Here is a 6,441-nt window from a genome sequence, read left to right on the forward strand (position 1 = left end):
AAAATGTTAAGGGAAAGGATCTGTGGTTATTTTAGCCAGTTATTTTAGCCAAAACATATCAATCTCTTGTCCATCCCAAAAATTGACCTAATAATGCTATAATATCTCAAAAAACTTATTTGAATTAGTATTATTATATCTACTTGAGATCGGCTAGTCCACTTTTTCCAATTTCATCCCTCAACAACTTAACATTTAGAGTTTGAATATTTTGAAATTTCGGAATTTTCAAAGTTGATTATTTGGAATTTAAATCAGAAATCTTAAAATATGAACTGACCGATCTCAAGTATACATTATAATGAATTCAGATCAGTTTTCTGAAATACTATAGCATAATTAGGACGAACAGTAGGATGGACAAAATGTACATAGAAATGAGCATAAATTGGTTACCGTTCTCACTCGTCATGCTTATGACGCAGAGACTTGTACATGCGCGTGCAGGAGTACTCCTCTATTTTATTTCTCTTACACTCAGTCACACACACTAATGATCACTTACTACTCGCACATTTACATAACCCGCATGCATTTGAAGATTTCCTAATTCGAACTCTTAAAAACTGTCCACCACCGATCTCCAGAACAAAAATTATACTCAATTGTGGAAATTTAATTATAACACATAAACTAGCAAAATAAATAATAAGTAATAAGAAGAAATAAGAAATAAATTAAACATTTTGGATATGCATTTCAGACATATTAAAGGTTATACTATATCAAAAATTAATTTTGTAATTACATTACTAAAATTATACCTACTTTACATGTATAAAGTTATCTCTTTTATAATATACAAATTGCAGATTGTATACTATAAAGTCAACATTGTAATTAATCAAAGATGAGTATTAAGCACTATTAACACATTGAAAAAAAGTTACGACTTAATATTTTAACTACTTGTTGGTAACTTACCATTATTTAATTAATTTAAAATAAAATAGGTACCTTTACATTAGCATATAGGTGTACAATTATACATATATATATAATTCAATAATTTTTGGATAAGCCACTAAATGTACCATAACAAAAAAAAAACAGCAGACTTCACTAAATCACAAATTCTTAATCCAGGTAGTAAGTAAAAAAAAAATGATCTAACTATTTTTTTGTAGCAGTACTAAATATTAACTACTTCAAATATTTACAATCATACATATAATATTTGGTAACGTTTAACTTATAAAGTTAAAAAATACCTAACGCTCTAAACGTTGACTCAACTTGACTAGCCATTAAAGTTAATTTTTTCCTTAACTTTCCACATTTTTAAGTATACCTAACTATTACAAATAATATAACAAAAAAAAAATGTATTATTGCAATTAGTGAGCTAATTCTGCCATCTAGATAATAGCGGCAAACTATTCCAAAATGTATACTCGTCAAAATATGGTTTCTCGGACGTGATTGGCTTACTTGAATTAATTAAAACATATTCGTATTTCCGGGTATTGAATTTCGGGAATGGTTTTCCATTATCCGTGCCATCAACAGTGGGAACGCTAAATAAAGTTAAAGATTTTTTTCTAAGCCTCAAAACTTTCTGTTTATACTAAAATACTGATGATCAAAATAATGTACTCTGCTGTAGCGAAATGTGTCCATATGTTCACCATCAGATTTGATACATCAAGGTCATCTCCCTGTAGGTCATCCCTACCGGCATTATAGAATAGGCTTGTTGATTCGTCTGTATGGGTAACACCTAATTTTTTTGGAAATGGATATGGCCCATATAACGAGTTGAACGAAAATTTGTTTAAATAATCGTAAATGTAATAATGGACCGGTTGTGATAGTTTGGTGGCCATTTGAAAGATACCGTGTAAAAATAGACCGCCGGTAATCATCTTTAAACATTTAAAATTAGTTAATTTCATAAAACTTTGTGTCGAAAACAAGCAATTATGACAAGGCTGAAGGCACTTGTTTATATAAACATTCTCTGTATACATTCAATACTTACTTTTACAGCACTCAAAGGATCTTCCAATTACCCATTAGAAAAATATCGTTTATTAATCTCGTCACCAATAAATGGAATATCTGAATATTTTGCAGTATATCTATACTGTAAAAACGATGACATGTAATGATTGAAGTCTTCTAAAAACTCTGTATACACAAGATTAGTCGCGTTGTACATTCCTATCCAAAATATAAAAATAAAATGAGTACAATATTATATTTTTCGTGGAGTAGGTATAGAGAACTATCAATTGTTATAAGTAATTTAATCTTCAGCAATATACAATAATTCACTTACACTAATATTGCATGTTAACAATTAAAAGTTAAATCGTTAATTCCCTAATTATCGACAGTTATATTGAGTATTTTTGATTTAAATATAATTATTACTCACGAGATGCATAAATACCACCTTCTCCAGAGTTTATTCCTATCAATATTGGAACTTTTGTTATTTGTTTGAAGCAAAGTAAAGGATAATCATACAAAAATGATTCCTTTTTACAATTACATTTTTCAACAACAGGCATAAAATTTCTAAACGGGTGATTTCTCCATTCCTGTAAAAAATAAATAAAATTTTTTGGAATACGTATTATCTAAATATTTGTGTCATATGTTAAATAAAATAAAATTATATTTTTCATTATTTGAATAAATTCATAAATAAAATCTGCTTAAAAATGGACCTCAGTCGTTTTTCTCCATGAGAATAATAGTTCTTAATAAACTTTTAACTTAGTAATATTGACAGTCTTAGCTCAAAATCATTGTTCATATGCTATAATTATAATTGAGCTCAAATTTCAAACATAAAATCGATATCCAGGTACACTGTACACCTTCTATACAGCTAGCAGTTACCTTCATTCCAACTTTTTTATTTTTGGCTTATTCAGGTACAAATAAGATCTTAATTAATATAAAAAACTACACACAATATTGAAGCATAGTTTTTTTGCTAGCAATAGTGTCTGAAATTACAAGAAAAAATTGTAAGATCCATACAAATTAATCACTCCCTTCAAAATCTAAAATAGAATGTATCAAACAAGAATAGTAAGTCACCATTCACTAGATAATACAAATAACCCAAATAAAATAATACAAACCAAATGATACATCTGAAAATGTTATGCTATAAGTATAATTTATTTAAAAATTAACTAATAACAATTTTAGGTGCTTATTATAAATTAATTTTATTGTAAAAAAATATTAACAGTTACCATGTACAAATATTAGGTGTTGTTGAAGATATAAGAAACATTAAATTTATTCAATATTTATTTTAAAGTTTTTTTTTTCAATATACGGTATGGAAACTTTGTAGTTTATTTTTAAAAGTAGAAAAATTATACTTACAAATAAATTGTTGTATAAATTCACCAGTACTTTAGCAGGGAGTTCTTTTAAACATTCAATCATTTGTTTTGGTTCTTGAGGGCACCCAGCAATAGTTGAAATAGCAGAAGTTCTTCGTTTCGCCCATCCTGGTGGAGACACACCCCAAAGATTAAATGGCGATCCACTTTCCATGATTGCTTTGTGAAACAAACCTATAACATGTAATATAAAATAAACCTACATAATTTTATTTTGATACTTTTTAGGTATTTACCTTTACTCATTGGTGATAACAAATGTAAGCCAATACTAGCACTTCCAGCACTTTGTCCAAATAATGTAACTTTTTTTGGGTCTCCGCCAAATTTATTAATGTTTTTTTGGACCCATTTTAGAGCTAACACTTGGTCTTTCATACCATAATTACCAGGCAAATCATCGTTTTCGGTACTTAAAAATCCTAAGATTAATAATTAGAAATAAATATTAAATAAATAACATTATATATAGTTACTTAAATAAATAACATACCAAGAATTCCAATTCTGTAATTAAAGCTAACTATAACTACATCCTTATCCAGCAAATAATGAGGACCATTTGAACTTAAACCGCCTGAACCTGCGAAATACCCTCCGCCGGGAATCCGAATCATAACTGGAAGTAATTCTGGATCATCTGTTTTTGGTATCTATAAACATCATAAAATAATATTTAACAACATTTTTTAATGTTCAATAAAAAAATTAATATATTTTCCACTAATTGATTACTTTTTTTGTGTATACATTGAGATACAGACAGTCCTCAGAACCGACAAGAATATCCGCTCGTTGATAATAAAACAAATTCTTCTGAATACACGGTTGTGGCTCAGTAGTAGCATTAAAAATTCCTATCCACGGATCTGCTGGTACGGGATCCTAATAACAATAATTATAATTGCATTTATGCATATCTCAAGGAGTTTTAGAGTAGGCAATTAGTTATACAAGTGTCAAGTTTTTAACAATCATTAGTGCAAGTAGTTTGGATGTATTATTATCCTTCGAGACACCGTCTTCTACTACTCATTACAATACTTGAAGTATAAATACACTTTATCTATATCATACAAGCAAGGCTTGACATTAACAAATGCAAAATATTAACATTTAATCAACAATTATTTAGATAAAAAATCTAATATTTGTTTTAATAATATTCTGTAACGTGATAATTCTCAAACTATACTAAGTTTATAATTTATATACATATTATAATAAAAATAACGCACAAGAGAGTAAACCCAGTTGTAATAATTTTCCGTTCGGCCGTATGATTTTATTAGTGAATTTTGAATTAACATTAACATATTGTTGCGATTGCAAGCGCTCCACTATACACCTTTCGTAATTGCATTAGCCGGCGTTCCTTTTTGTCCTCTCACTTTCTTTTTGTTTCCCGTCTGAATCGATAGCCTGGCCAACACGTTTTTTTTTTTTTTTTGAGTGTGTGGTACTAGTTTGATTATTATAGTTGATTCATTTATTGGTTATCCGTCAATAATAAATAGGGTTCTAAAATGTCATTAAATTAATTTTTTTGAAATATTTAATGAGATATTTAATTTTGATAAAAAGTAAAAAAAAGTGTAATTTAAAACCATAGTAGGAAGTATATTTAACACCACTCTTTAGTTAAATGTTAAGTGGAAAAGTTATAGAAATATTACTTACATCGTTACTTTTTGTCATCACAAGAAACTTCCAACTTAACGGGTTAAATTGTTTTCCATGTTATGCAGAAACTTCAGAGTTAATTATTTTTATTGTTCCATAGAGCTAATTTGTTAACATAGACTTACACTAATAAAATATATTTTGTTAAGAAGACGCCACACCTGCATATGTTGTCGAAATAGAACAACGCAAGCTGTAGTCCAAGCTAAGCAACCAAATGTTCATACTATTAAGAGGAGAACATTTAATGTACAACATCGGCTTTTATTTTTTCGATATCACAAATGTAAAAAAAGTTATTCAAGTTCGAAATGATTAATTTTTAAACAATAAGAACGTTTTTTGTATTTGTGATATCGAAAAATAAAAAACCGTGTTGCACAGTAAATGTTCACTTGTTTATGGTGTAACAATTTGGTTGCTTAGCTTGGACTACAGCTTTAGTGGTTCTATTTCGAAAAAAAACAGTTTTTCCTAACACATGTGGCTTGACGACCTCTTAAATGCAAATATTAAGTATTATATTTTAAAAAAATGTAATAATATATGTACTTGATAAGCAACAACTATAAATTGTATTATCGTGAGTACCTAACTGATGTTTAACTAAGTTTTGTTATTTTTTCTTCTAATGAATTTACTTGTTACTGTAAAGTTAAAAAATAAAAATAACTTTTGACTTTAAACTCAACTTCAATTGTACTATATCAACTTAATTTACGGAGTTCAAAAATATTAGTTAAACTGACCAGCTTTGCAAAAAAAATTATGATTTACCTTGAACCTAAGATCTCCAGTAGGCGATTTGGCATAGGGTATTCCCTGAAACGCTTTGAATTCTCGTCCATTTCGTGACTTCAAGCTACTACCAGCCAATTTTCCTTGGTCTAATTGTAAGACTTCATCGGCTCCAAATACAAAACCGAAAAGTAATGTAAAAATAATAAATATTTCCATATTTAACTGAAATAAAAAAATTTTCCTTCAAAAATAATAATATGATATCACAGCTTAAGCTTAGTTTGTGTACAAATGTTTTTATGAGATAAAAAATTCTTTGATCAGTATTCGGTTACCGCTTATAATATCAAATTAAACCCGTAGATAACAGTTATACGGAATTGACTACCAGAAAACTCAAGGGTACCTACGTATTAACAAAATGTATAGTAAGAATTGATATTCTAATGTGAAATCTACCTATCTACCTTTCTAATTATATTTAAGTACTGTGCGTAATGAAGACCGTCGTGCTTCGTAATCAAGTGATTGCCGTACCTTAATAACCAAGACACTACCACCCTATGCAGTATACGGCGACCTTGAGACCCAGATAACAAATAACGTCAACTAACGATACCTCTAAGACTATATGCACCGTGCCTTC

The 6,441-nt window shown here is 28.7% G+C and overlaps 1 pseudogene; it reads right to left on the bottom strand.

Annotated features, from left to right (window-relative positions):
• Positions 1-1,030: 1,030 nt before the first annotated feature.
• LOC111030484 lies at positions 1,031-6,223 on the bottom strand (annotated as a pseudogene).
• Positions 6,224-6,441: the final 218 nt, after the last annotated feature.

The sequence above is a fragment of the Myzus persicae genome, unplaced genomic scaffold (assembly GCF_001856785.1).
Source record: "Myzus persicae strain clone G006 unplaced genomic scaffold, MPER_G0061.0, whole genome shotgun sequence".
NCBI classification, from domain to species: domain Eukaryota; kingdom Metazoa; phylum Arthropoda; class Insecta; order Hemiptera; family Aphididae; genus Myzus; species Myzus persicae.